Source organism: Cicer arietinum, chromosome 6 (genome assembly GCF_000331145.2).
Source record: "Cicer arietinum cultivar CDC Frontier isolate Library 1 chromosome 6, Cicar.CDCFrontier_v2.0, whole genome shotgun sequence".
Taxonomy (NCBI): Eukaryota; Viridiplantae; Streptophyta; class Magnoliopsida; order Fabales; family Fabaceae; genus Cicer; species Cicer arietinum.
This window is the reverse complement of record NC_021165.2, coordinates 29,683,473-29,698,704: the sequence shown is the minus strand read 5'-3', so window position 1 is coordinate 29,698,704 and position 15,232 is coordinate 29,683,473.

Below are 15,232 nucleotides of genomic sequence, written 5' to 3'. Positions count from 1 at the left end.
ATTATGATGTTTTACGTCCCAATTTAGTATTTATATCAATAATATATATATATATTTTTATCCCCCTATATTATATATATATATAATATATATATATATATATATATATATATATATATATATATATATATAATTTTACCAATATAATTCATAGAAGAGAAGTACCAATTTAGACGAATGACTTGAATAAATAAAGTAGCATATTAATATTGAGATCGATGGATATGTCAAATATTGAAGTAATGTATTTGATAATTGAAATTAAGAGATAGACTAAATTGATATACAATTGAGTTACAAAATATATTACTTTATTGCTGAAACTAAAAATGATTAAAGTGAAATAGTTCGAAATACATTCACCTTGTATTTTACTTTATAACTTTTTTGTTGTCACACTCGATCATTTTGATCATCCATCTTTGTGGTAATTGTGAAAAATTTTATTTTAAATCATATATATTAGAATTTTAATTTACAAACATTCAAACTATTATTAATATTAATTGAGTAATCATAATCATTAATATTTTGATTTCTAAACTGAAATCTAAAATTTATAACAATTCATTTACAAACTATTAATTGTTCATTTACAAACTATTAATTGTTAAACAATTACAAGTATACATCAAATACAAATAATTGCAAATGAATTACTTTAATTTCATATCAATTAACACTATAAAACAACAAATTAAATGTAATTAGTTTTAGCAAAATAAAACTGACCAAAATTCAAAGAGAAATGATTTTGTCTATCATTTCTAAATATTTATATATTATATATATTTATCAATATTCAAAGTAGAAAATTAAATACAAATATTTTTTGTTCTCTCACTCGATCATTTTAATAATCGATCTTTGTGGTAATTGTGAATTTTTTTAACTTTAAATCGGATATATTAGAATTTTAATTTATAAACATTCAAACTATTATTAATATTAATTGAGTAATCATAATCATTAACATTTTGATTTCAAAATCGAAATCTTAAATTTATAACAATTCAGTTACAAAATATTAATTGTCAAATAATTATAAGTATACATCAAATACAAATAATTGCAAATAAATTACTTTAATTTCATGTCAATTAACACTATAAATCAACAAATTAAATTTAATTAGTTTCAGTAAAATAAAACTCACTAAAATTAAAAGAGACATGACTTTGTCCATCATTTCTAAATATTTATATATTATATATATTTACCAATATTCAAAGTAAAAAAGTCAAATATAAATATTTAAATATATATAATAGATGAAATTAAAGTAATTCATTTGTAATTATTTGTATACTTGTAATTGTTTGACAATTAATATTTTGTAACCAAAATGATAATAATTATGATTCATCTACCAATAATTATGCTTCAAAATGACAATTAATATATCCGATTTAAAATATATAAAAAGTTCACAATTACCACAAAGATCGATGAATAAAATGATCGAAGTCATTAACTTTAACATTTGAAAATTTTCTACAATACATGCAGATTTGTCTTCTGAAATTTAAAATGATCTAATTTACTCAATCCAATTCAATGTCAGACATCTTTTAAACATGCTTAAAATTATTTAAGTCAAACTTTTTCAAGTGAAATTTGTAAGCTACTCAACATATACTACATTGAAGTAAAACTAAGAATATAAGACAAACAAAGCAAAGTGACACTTAAAAACAACTAAAGAAAGAAAAGAGTTTAGAAGGGTGAGAGAAAAAATATTGATGTATAAATATACCTTGTTATAACATTGAAAAACACTAATTCCTGGAATTTCCATGTACCATTTTGCTCTAGGTATGATGGGTAGCGAAGTTTGTCGGCTGGTCGCATCCCAACTTGGATTTCCTGGATAGTCGCATTGATAGAATTTCATGTAAGAAACTATCCATAGCATTAAGTCACTATGAGCCAGATTGATTTCAAAGGTTGCATATAATATAATTGAATTTATGGCAGCAAAATCAGAAATGGACAAAGTGGAGGAAATTTTTTGTTGCAACGAACCAACCTATACCTCTTTCAGTGTATCTTTGGAGTAGAGTCAGCGATTTCAAAGAAGAAGATGATTTTGTGAGGATGGAGAATGACTGAGACGTACACAAGAGGGGAGAAGAAATTGTTGGAGGAAGTCATTAAAATAATTAGGTATTAGAGAAATTAAAAGAGGAAAAAATTATTTAGAAAAAAAAAGAGGTGAAACATAAAAAAACAAGAGAACTCTCTAAGACGTACACATAAGTTTTTTTGCTGAGGTGGAATATGTTTGCACATGTGGAAGAAATAATATAAGGTGACATGGGAGTCTATTTTAAATATATATAATAGATTGGACTTTATTTCTTAGATTCGAACTCGAGATCTTGAAACTCCGTGTAAATTTAAAGTGGTGTTTACCCCTTCATCTAAGGACAAAAATAAGGAATCATTTGGTGTTTATTCAATGGTTTCAACTTACCAATAGCTTAAATGAATGTTTTCCCTAATTGAAATGGATTTGGATTCTATCTTTTCAATGGTTTTTTGGTTTATTTCTAGTTATAAGTCTACCTACTAATTTTCTTTTGTTTCTTGAATGCAGTATTTTTCTTGAAATAGTTTTTCTTGACCTACTCTCCAAAATCCATCCGATCATTTACTAAAAAAAACTATAAAAAGGGTTTCAATGAGGTAGGAAGTAAAGCTTCAAAGACATCACCGCCGAGCTCTCAATACTCTGAGGAAGGAATGATACTTTCCTAATTTATTAATAATAATAAATTTATGACAGTTAGTGAGCTTTATTTCATAAATTCATGTTGAATTTATCATTAAATTAAAAAATAAATAAGTTGTTTCAAGATGATGTGACATAGTCGATCTACTTAATGAACTCATGTTGAGTTCACCGTTAAAGATGTTTAAAAGATATAGTTTATGTTTGTGGAAGTTATTTGTATAAGTAGTTTTTATTAATCGGTAAAAAAAAATAAAATAAAAAACTTAATGCATGCATGCAGTTTCTTGTTTGTTTTGTTTTCAATCCATATACATATGTATGCATGAAAGCTCTCTGTTTCTTTTCAGTATTAATAATAATAAACTTTGTTCTTTTCAATTATTGTCTTTTTGTTATTTGACTATTTTTCTTGCTCAAATAAAATTAGTATCAAAGCTCTATTTTAATGGGATGTGTGTGCAAGTTTAACATCATGGAATTAAAAGCAAATATTTCCAAAATTGTCTGATGGTGTTTGTGTGGGAAACGGTGGAAGAAAATTATTAAATCCCTATATTTTTGAACAATTAATCCACCATATCGCACAAATAAAAGTGCAAAAGGAAATGAAGATAAAGAAAGCACATACAAAAGTTTGCTTGTTTGTTGCTTTAGTAACCACTATTTTCACCAGAATCGTGACCTTGAAATCATCAAAGGAGATATTGAATTATCTCGAGAAAGAATATGAAAGAATTAAACGCATGCAAGTCCTTAACATGATCTGGGAATTCAAACTTCAAAGAACGAAGTCCAAGACTATATTTTAACAAACGTCTCAGTATTGCAAACAACATGAGACTTCTAGGATCATAATTTTCTAACTCAAAAGAATTGTTCCATTACACAATTCAGATTCATCAAGATTTCGCAAAAGTGTGATTGGAGTTTCAACTTTTAGTTTTATTTTGTGGTTTGGAAGGCCCGAGGTAGTTAATGTTCTCAAGAATTCAGGTGTAAGGATATCAAAAGATTCATTTCCATGATTTTTTGAACGATCAACAATATCTGAATGGTGACAAAAAGTTTCCACAAGAAATATCCAGATCCCCATTTATGTGCCTCTTTGATAGCTTCAATGTATTCTTTATCATCTCCAAGCAACCTCGTTGCAAAACATACATCTTGAAAACTATCATAAATAAAATTAGAAATTGTCTTTATTTCTTCATAACTTTGTGGCCCTTTCAACTGTATACCCTTTAGTTCATGGTTTCCAACATCTTTTACATTTAACATATACAAACTTGGACACAAATTTGCTATATGTTAATACTCTAGCTTGAGGATATGCCTTATTTGCTTACATCCATGAGGTGAAGATGGATTCTGTAACTGATGGTTTCTGCAAAACATTATTAATATTTTCATAATCATGATAATAAATTGACTGTTCACCTTCTAAGTGGAAATATAATCTTTCAACAACCGGTTTTCTTCCATGTATTGGAAAAACTAAGATTCTCCAACACGCTTCACTGAGTGACACATATCTACAATAAAGATATTGTTTAATCTCATCAACTTCTGCTTCTCCGGGCGATGGTTTATTTGGCACTATCGTTGCAGTTATTCTATCATAACCTTTGTTGATGTACTTTACTTGATTGATGTACTTTGATTACACCATTCCATGTTGATGTGAGCTTTATACTTACGAAGAAAACCTTGGTTGTATGAGACAACAAACCGATTATCTAGATGGATGTCATTCTTCTCAACTGTTCGTGTATTATGACTTCTATACACTGGAAATCCATTTTGATCAACAATTGTTTTATCTTGGTACTATTTGGGAAAGAACTTTGTACATTTTCTATCTTTTGTGCACGGTGCTTTTTGGTTTGATAAACCACATGTCCCATGTATCATGGGTGATTTGACCAAATTATACAATTCTGGATCACTGACATGGTGCAGAATTTTAGCTGAAATTATTTTGTCAATATGTGTAAGAACAGAAGTGCGCCTAAGAGTGGAGGTGAATTAGGTGTTTAGAAATTTTCTTGTTTTTAGAGATTTAGTGTTTGATTTTTCTGATTTAAGATAGTGTATAGAAAAGATAAATGGTAGAAAAATAAAGAACACAAAGATATTATTCTGGTTCCCCTTATGACCAATGGTACATCCAGTCCACTTATACACCACAAGAGATTTTCCACTATTGTTAGAATAAGTACAAGTCCCACCCTAGGACCTTTGTTACAAACTCCTAACAATCACCCTAAGATAGCACACCACTATCTTAGTTTACAAAACTTGAATGGTTTAGCAATATTGATTTTGACTTAGATCAATATGATATAACAGTTGATGAACAATGATAACAATCCAATGTAATTTCAAGTACACTAGAGAACTTTTCTCAATGATATGAAAATGTAAAATCTGTACTTGAAATATAAAAGTGAAAATTTGAAAAAATCAAAACATTTTAGAAAGTTTGTTCAAGGTTTGGTTGTAGGATTGGTTATGTTTGATCTGAAATTATGGTGTATTTATACTCCATAAACATCTCTTCAGATTCGTGGCCATTGATCCAAGAGGTTTGATGAAGAAATTCAATGATCCGGAACCACTTCAGAATTGAAAAATTGCATTGTTTCCAGTTGTATTCGACTACAGCTTGTGTGTACTCGAATACACATCCTTTTAACGTTCAGTTTTATTTGAATTTTGAAGCTTGTATTCGAACACACATGCTTGTTGTAACATCCCGCTTTTCGGGACATTTACTAACAGAAATTCTAAATGTAAAATTTCAAATTCATTTTTATTTATTTATGATTATCTTAAGTACTCATTTACTTTAAAATCATTTAATAACTATTTTAATTATATTTCAAAAATAATAAATCAGAGTATTTGCAATTACTAAAAGTAAATTTAATACATTAAACAAAAGAAACTCCTAGGGTCAAAACCCTCGACGTTTAACTACCCAAACATAAATCCTACTTGGTCACAAACTTTGGACTTGTGGAAAACTCACCAAACAAGTCTAACACCAATACAAGAGTATCTCGGAGCCTCCAACTGCATGCTATTGTACTTTCTCGCATTTCTCCTATTAGGTTGATCGTGATATTATTCGCTCAAATAAGACTATATGCGACGTCCTGTCAAATGTAAGGGTTATCTCCAAATAACAAACACAGAGCAAATATGCATGCATATATAGTCGTTATAGCAAAATATAAATAAATCATTTACTTCATTTAACAGTTAAAATCACAACTCACCAAAGATATACTAACAATGAAAATATAACAATACAGTGTTTACGTAATTAATAACATTAATTCACCCAAACGACCAACAACAGGTACAGTGACAATACAAATATAACATTACAATATCTACATAATTAATAACATTAACTCACCCAAACAATTAAGAGGTACAGTAATAAAAACAAGTACAATATCACATATTAATTCACCCGAAACTAGCAACATTCATGACCATAATATCCACATCATTCATTATTAACATTCTCATTCATTATTGACATTGCTTCGCCCAAACAAACAAATACAATCGTATACAAATTTATCAGTATAATATATACATCGTTAATAACATTATTTCAACCAACCAATTGTCAGGGGACACAATGTATCATTTATCTTTATAAAACATTAATCACACTTAATTCAATGCATACTCAAACAGACCTTATGACTTAATCTATATGCCAATGTAATGATTTTGGAATATCGCCTCCCCCGCAAGGGCATTTCGTGGGTCCTTCCAAGCAACACCACTAACTCGAGTTTCGTGGGTCCTTCCAAGCAACACCACTAGCTCAACATCCCTGCAAGGATCTGTGGGCTCCAACCAATTATGGACGCACCACCACACGACTATGAATGAATGTATGAATATAGACACTTTTGTTAGTAACAGTATAGACCACTCAATCAGAACGTCCAAAATCATTCAACCTTGTTCTAAAAACCAACCTAGTTTAGACCCACAGTAATCACCTTGAATAACCACAACATGTCAAACACAACCATTATAACAACGTATAATATAACATTCATTTTCCACAATCTGAGCATATCAAGCACAACCATTATTAATATTCATTTTAAAGATAACACATAAACAAAACCAATACATAACATCACGATACATTTATATCACATATAATTCAAGTAGGAAAGCGGATGGAGTGATCCCCTTACCATTACTAGAGTTATATTTAGAATTATGCTTCACAAACTCTTGTCTCACTCATTTCACACCTGCTGCTGTGTGAGCACTGTTTCTCCCTCACTCAACGTCATTTCGCCGATCTGGCCGTTGAAAACGTGGTTCTGAATGCTGCAAACTTGTTGTCCGAAAATCAGCCCGATCTAACGGTTAACGAATGCGCAGTCGATGATTTTCTGATACTGATTTAACAAATTCGGGAATGGAGTTATTCATCTCTTTTCTCTTTTGGTGATTGCCTTTTCTATCAAAGTGGTCTCCCTCTTTTTCTCTTCTAAACCCTTTTTTTTTTTATATCGCAGAGTGTTTTCTTTGAATGGAAGACGTCTGTTTTGTTTTTGTTTCCTTTTTATCAAAAAAAAAAAAAAATTAACTTTAAGCCACAAATGGGAAGTTAAGCCAGAAGCGGAGAACGTTAAGGCAGGAGTGGGGACCTTAAACCAGAAGTGGAGAACGTTTGACAGAAGTGGAGAAAGTTAAGCCATGAGTGGGGAACCTTAAACCAGATGTGGGGAACGTTAAACTGGTATAACATGTTATTAAATTAAGAAAATGATATTTCAACCTAAGACATGAAATTTGTTTTTAACGGTTCCTTTTATTATTATTATTATTATTATTATTATTATTATTATTATTATTATTATTATTATTATTATTATTATTATTATTATTATTATTATTATTATTATTATTAAAAATTAAAATAACACATTACAATAGTAACCAACAATTTTTTTTAGAATAATTATATCAATTCCTAATAAGGTAAAATATTAAAATAAAATAAAATGTCTAGATGTTACATTCTACCTGCCTTAAATAGTTTCGTCCTCGAAACTTGACCCTAATGAAGAAAATGCGGGTCTTACATTCTATCAACCTAAAAATAGTTTCGTCCTCGAAACTGACACTAAATAGTTCATACACTTCTCTTATTAGTCGATAAAATCTTATCTATCATGCTGCATTTATTTCAAAATTCATCAAGCCTAACATTCTCAACATTATTCTACCAATTTACAACTCTAAATTCACATTCACTAAGTTTGATATTACTCTAATCCTACCAAGAAGCTTCGAGTCTTCTACAGATTGAAATCTACACCGCACAAGATTTTATTTATAATCATAATCTCAATACATGTTAGAGAGTTAAACATTTTTGACAACTTTCCATGAATATACCCAACGTGTCATCGTTCTCAAACCACTAAAAGTGTTCTTAATTTTAATGTTCAATCTTGGATCCAATACTCTAACTAAATTCAACTTGAATTAATCCCACAAGATTTTTATTTTTTTATTTTTTTTAATTCATCGTTGCTCTTATGGCTAAAAATCTAATTCATGTGATTTACTACTTAAATTCTCACTCCCTTATGGTTTGGTATCACTTACTCGTCAACTATAACTCACAACTCATAAACACAAATCATCTCTTTAATTCAAAATTTCATTCTTAACACACCATTTAAGATGATCGTCTCTAGTGTACTCTTAAACCTCAACATCCTTAATTCATCACAACCTCGGTCAAACAACACTATTTTTCCATTCACTCCATAATAACCAATAATTAATATCACCTGCATTGAGATCTTGATCAAGCCTACGATTGATCGCTCCAAATCATTCTCATTCATTTATAATGTATGGTAATGTCAAACCTAAAAGTTGAAACTTATGTTATCGTATCCTACAAGTATTCACAAGCTTCATAATTTTAATTCTTGGTTATAAAATACATATCTTTAATCTATAGGATACTCTTAAGCAATTATCAACTTCATACTTACTCAATCGTGAACTAGTAAAACTTTACATCAATCATTTATTTCGTTCCCTCGATAATTTTCTTATCCTAAAGTTTTGGATCATTAACTAACATACAATCTCAATTGCAACCTCTATATCACAACCCCTACAAGATCCACTAAGTTTTAACCACGCTTCCATCACGCCACTCAGATAAACCAATTAACCATGCTTTTGTCGCGCCACTCTGATAAACCAATTAACCACGCTTCCGTCACGCCACTCTGTTAAACCCATTAAGAACATTATTTGTGTTCTTGTGCAATATGCACACAATATTTAGATGAAGAAACATTTCGATCAAGATTCGAGTGGTGCATAAACTCACACACCATCTCTTGAGGACTTCCGAGACACATGACCAACACTAACAAGACTAAAAACATTCCCACTAACCCGCAATCCAATCTAGATCGAACTGCTCTAATACCACCTGTAACATCCCGCTTTTCGGGACATTAACTAACAGAAATTCTAAACGTAAAATTTCAAATTCATTTTTATTTATTTATGATTATCTTAAGTACTCATTTACTTTAAAATCATTTAATAACTATTTTAATTATATTTCAAAAATAATAAATTAGAGTATTTGCAATTACTAAAAGTAAATTTAATACATTAAACAAAAGAAACTCCTAGGGTCAAAACTCTCAATGTTTGACTACCCAAACATAAATCCTAGTTGGTCACAAACTTTGGATTTGTGGAAAACTCACCAAACAAGTCTAACACCAATACAAGAGTATCTCGGAGCCTCCAACTGCATGCTATTGTACTTACTCGCATTTTTCCTATTAGGTTGATCGTGATATTATTCGCTCAAATAAGACTATATGTGACGTCCTGTCAAATGTAAAGGTCATCTCCAAATAAAAAACACAGAGCAAATATGCATGCATATATAGTCGTTATAGCAAAATATAAATAAATCATTTACTTCATTTAACAGTTAAAATCACAACTCACCAAAGATATACTAACAATGAAAATATAACAATACAGTGTTTACGTAATTAATAACATTAATTCACTCAAACGACCAACAACAGGTACAGTGACAATACAAATATAACATTACAATATCTACATAATTAATAACATTAATTCACCCAAACAATTAAGAGGTACAGTAATAAAAACAAGTACAATATCACATATTAATTCACCCGAAACTAGCAACATTCATGACCATAATATCCACATCATTCATTATTAACATTCTCATTTATTATTGACATTGTCTCGCCCAAACGAACAAATACAATCGTATACAAATTTATCAGTATAATATATTCATCGTTAATAACATTATTTCAACCAACCAATTGTCAGGGGATACAATGTATCATTTATCTTTATAAAACATTAATCACACTTAATTCAATGCATACTCAAACAGGCCTTATGACTTAATCTATATGCCAATGTAATGATTCCGGAATATCGCCTCCCCCGCAAGGGCATTTCGTGGGTCCTTCCAAGCAACACCACTAACTCGAGCTTCGTGGGTCCTTCCAAGCAACACCACTAGCTCAACATCCCCGCAAGGATCTGTGGGCTCCAACCAATTATGGACGCACCACCACACGACTATGAATGAATGTATGAATGTAGACACTTTTGTTAGTAGCAGTATAGACCACTCAATCAGAACGTCCAAAATCATTCAACCTTGTTCTAAACCAACCTAGTTTAGACCCAAAGTAATCACCTTGAATAACCACAACATGTCAAACACAACCATTATAACAACGTATAATATAACATTCATTTTCCATAATCTGAGCATATCAATCACAACCATTATTAATATTCATTTTAAAGATAACACACAAACAAAACCAATACATAACATCCCGATACATTTATATCACATATAGTTCAAGTAGGAAAGCAGATGGAGAGATGCCCTTACCATTACTAGAGTTATATTTAGAATTATGCTTCACAAACTCTTGTCTCACTCATTTCACACCTGCTGCTGTGCGAGCATGGTTTCTCCCTCTCTGAACATCATATCACTGATCTGACTGTTAAAAACGTGGGTCTGAATGCTGCGAACCTGCTGTCCGAAAATCAGCCCGATCTAACGGTTAGGAATGTGCAGTCGATGATTTTCTGATACTGATTTAACAAATTCGGGAATGGAGTTATTCATCTCTTTTCTCTTTTGGTGGTTGCCTTTTCTATCAAAGTGGTCTCCCTCTTTTTCTCTCCTAAACCCTTTTTTTTATATCGCAGAGTGTTTTTTTGAATGAAAGACGTCTGTTTTGTTTTTGTTTCCTTTTTATCAAAAAAAGGATTAACTTTAAGCCACGGGAAGTTAAGCCAGAAGCGGAGAACGTTAAGGCATGAGTGGGGAACCTTAAACCAGAAGTGGGGAACGTTGACAGAAGTGGAGAAAGTTAATCCATGAGTGGGGAACCTTAAACCATATGTGGGGAACGTTAAACTGGTATAACGTGTTATTAAATGAAGAAAATCATATTTCAACCTAAGACATGAAATTTGTTTTTAACGGTTCCTATTATTATTATTATTATTATTATTATTATTATTATTATTATTATTATTATTATTAATAATAAAAATTAAAATAACACATTACAATAGCAACCGACAATTTTTGTTAGAATAATTATATCAATTCCTAATAAGGTAAAATATTAAAATAAAATAAAATGTCTAGATGTTACATTCTACCTGATAGCGTTTCAGCAAGTGTACTGAATCGTTGCAAGTAATATTAAAACGGTAATACCGAGTGTCGAACTCAAGGATTGCATTTTACTATTGAATTATATTTGATTACTAGAATTGAACAAAAAGGTTCCCAAGTTGATTGAAATAATGTTTGAAATTCACAACAATAATAAAATTGATCTTTTATAATGAGAAAAATGTCAGGGATGAGTTTCACTTCGAATCCAACCTTGGTGTCTAATTTGATCCTAGTTACTGAATTCCTTTATTGAATTATTACCGAATTCTCTTTATTATTCTTGCCCTAATGTCTTAGTGACAGAACCTTTAATTCCAAAGTAACCCCTAATTCCTTAGTGGATTTAAGATTAGAATTAAGCATTACCGTATAGAAATTCTCTTGTAAATTATTGCTTTGCAACTAATTTAATTGGTTTCATGACCTGCATCTATCCCTAGACTACAAATTCATGAATTTCTCATCTCAAGCATTCGTAAAGTCCACTTCCGTTTCAAAATACAAATCGTAGAACATTTTAATGTTGATCAAGCAATAAAAAGCATTAAGCACAGAGATGAGAAAAACAATTCAATAAACTCATTCATATAACTAGAAATCAAATCAGAAAAATAAGGGTTTCATCTGGTTACACTCATCCCTAACAAATAGGGTTTAGTTACTCATGACAGAGATACAAAAGATAAGGATTAAAGAAGAATTACAAGAATGATTCATGGATGATTCTTGATAAAACTGCTTCAATGGCGTTAGAAACGGCCGTCTTTGAGTTTCTATGCTAGGGCGGAAAAAGCGCTTGGCTTGCGCTTGGGTGCGCTCGGGCGCGTATCGGCAGTGGCGAATGCTGGGAAAAAGCGCTTGGCTTGCGCTTGGGTGCGCTCGGGCGCGTATCGGCAGTGGCGAATGCTGGGAAAAAGCGCTTGGCTTGCGCTTGGGCGCGCTCGGGCGCGTATCGGCAGTGGCGAATGCTGGGAAAAAGCGCTTGGCTTGCGCTTGGGCGCGCTCCAGCGCTCAGCATCTGTTGTCCGGCGTATATTGCATTTTTCTCCTCTTTCGAGTCTGAATTTGGTTCCGGTGTCTTCATGAAAGTTGTAGCTATGGAGCTTAGCTTTCCTTTGCACTTGATTTGACCCCAATTGAACATCTACAACTCCAGATATGGCTGAAATACTCTACATATGTCATGTTGATTTCTCACCAAAATTCAGCAATGCACTAAAACAAAACGCAATGTAAAATTACGACAAATTCCTACTTAATCAACGAAATAAAAACACAAAACATTTTATCAACTCAAAGAACAAAAATCAACAAAATATATCAAATAAATCCTTAATTTAACTAATAATTGAGGATAAATAAGACTAAAATAGTGGGAAAATATGCATATGATGAAGAGTCATCACTACCTTCCTTAAATAGTTTCGTCCTCGAAACTTGACCCTAATGAAGAAAATGCGGGTCTTACACTTGTATTCGAATACATATGTTTGAAGATGTTCAGATTTAGCTTATTGAATTTTGCCAAAAATATTATTTTCAAACATTATTTATGTATTTTTACTTTTTGAAAATCATTTTGATGCATATGCGAAAATGAAAGGTTCTCATGTGCATTTGAAATATATGAATATTAGATTGTGTCATGTCCCTTTACATTATAAAAACTTCTAGCATATTTGACCATAGTTGTCTTTGATGTTTGACTTCTTTTTGAGCTTGTAACTTGATCACTTTCCTTGGTCTTTGTCTTTATCAAAAACATGTATTTTACATTCTCCCCCTTTTTGATAATGACAAAACCTTGTTGTTGTTGAGACTTCAAAGTGTTTGATCGTTTTAATCTTTCTCCCCCGTAATACATGTTTACTCCCCCTTTGAGCTTGAGTTCATGCCATCATGTTTTAAACATTTTGAAGACCTACAAAAGTTTTTAACAACAACAACATACCAATTTTCTCCCCCTTTTGACATGATCAAAAAGAAGGGAAAAAGAAAAAAAACAACAAACAAAATACTGAGCATATATAGGGAAAGTCGCGAATATATATTAGACAACACACTAATTGTATTCAAATACAGGATTTTCTGGAAACATGTATTCGAATACATACAATGTGTATTCGGCTACGATATCAGAAAATTGTTATAAAACGAATTTTTTTTAAAAAAATCCACATGTAAAGCACATATTCATAATTACAAAGTATAGAAACATCAAAGAATCAATTTTATCAACATATTAAGTGAAGATTTTAGATCTTGAAGAGAAATGAATTACAAAGTATCAATACCTTATATTAGTTCCTTTCTTGACCCACACATAATGATCATTTGGAACGCCAAAGTTTCTAAAATGACAAGCATTAGGTGTCTGGCCATTTTGACCACAATACAAATATGTAGGAGTAGATTTACTTGTATATGTATCTATATGATATTTCTTTTGAATAAAATTCTTCTTATAATAATGATGATCTTTTTGCATAATTATAACTTTTTCTTTGTTGGATTGGTCACTTGCCTTAACAAAGATGGTTTTATTTATACTTGGTTTATCAAATTTTGAGTAACCATGATCACTTTTTTATTATAATATATTTGCTTATTAAGGACATTTTCCAATCCAACTTGTCCATTTTCATATCTTTCAATTAATTTATTTAATTGGACAATTTTGAAAGAAAGAGAATCACACTTATCGCATGTAAAATTCTGTTTTAATTTTTCAGAATCTTTTTCCATAGTGTCAATTTTATCTTTAAGAGATGAAATTTGTTTCTTTTGAGTTGACACTATTTTGAACAGATTTTTACATTCCATAAGTAATTCTTTAATTGCATTTTGAGCATAATTATACTCAATAAATAATTCACTATTAGTATCATTATTATGAGAAGAGTCTTTGTTACTAACCTCTTCTTCTTCGTCGGATTGGTGTGATGCCATCAATGCAACATTTGCACATTCGTCACTTTTCGACTCCGAATATGAACTGACTTCATTGTCCTCCCATACTATATAGGCCTTTTTGGATTCTTTCTTCTTGTGAGCACTTTTCTTAATATTTGGGCACTCTGCTTTTATGTGTCCTTGCTTGCCACACTCAAAACAAGTGAAGTTTTGATTCGAAGTGGAGACATCCTTCTCCTTGAAAGTTTTTCTTTTCTTTCCAATTTTATAAGTTTTTTCATTTTGAAGGAACTTACAAAATTTCTTTACAAGGGAGGTGATGTTCTCATCTTCATCAGAATTCTCATCATCGGTTTTCTCTTTTGACTCCACTTTTAAGGCAATGCTCTTTGGTTTGTTTTCATGAATTTCATTTTGTTCTAGCCTTTCAAGTTCAATTTCATGTTCTTGAAGTTTTCCGAAAAGTGCAGAAAGAGACATCTTTGATAGGTTTTTCTTTTCAGAAATTGTTGTTACTTTAGGTTGTCATGCCCTTGTTAATGATCTTAGAACTTTAAGGTTCAACTCATCATTAGTGAATATTTTTCCAAGCGTCATCAAGTGGTTGGTCATATGAGAAAATCTTTTCTGCAAGTCCAGAATAGATTCTCTGGGCTGCATTCGAAACAATTTGTATTCTTGAGATAGTGTATTTAGTTTAGATCTTTTTACTTCAATGGTGCCTTCATGAGTTACTTCCAGCATAACCCATGTTTCTTTGGCTATTTTACAGTGGGATA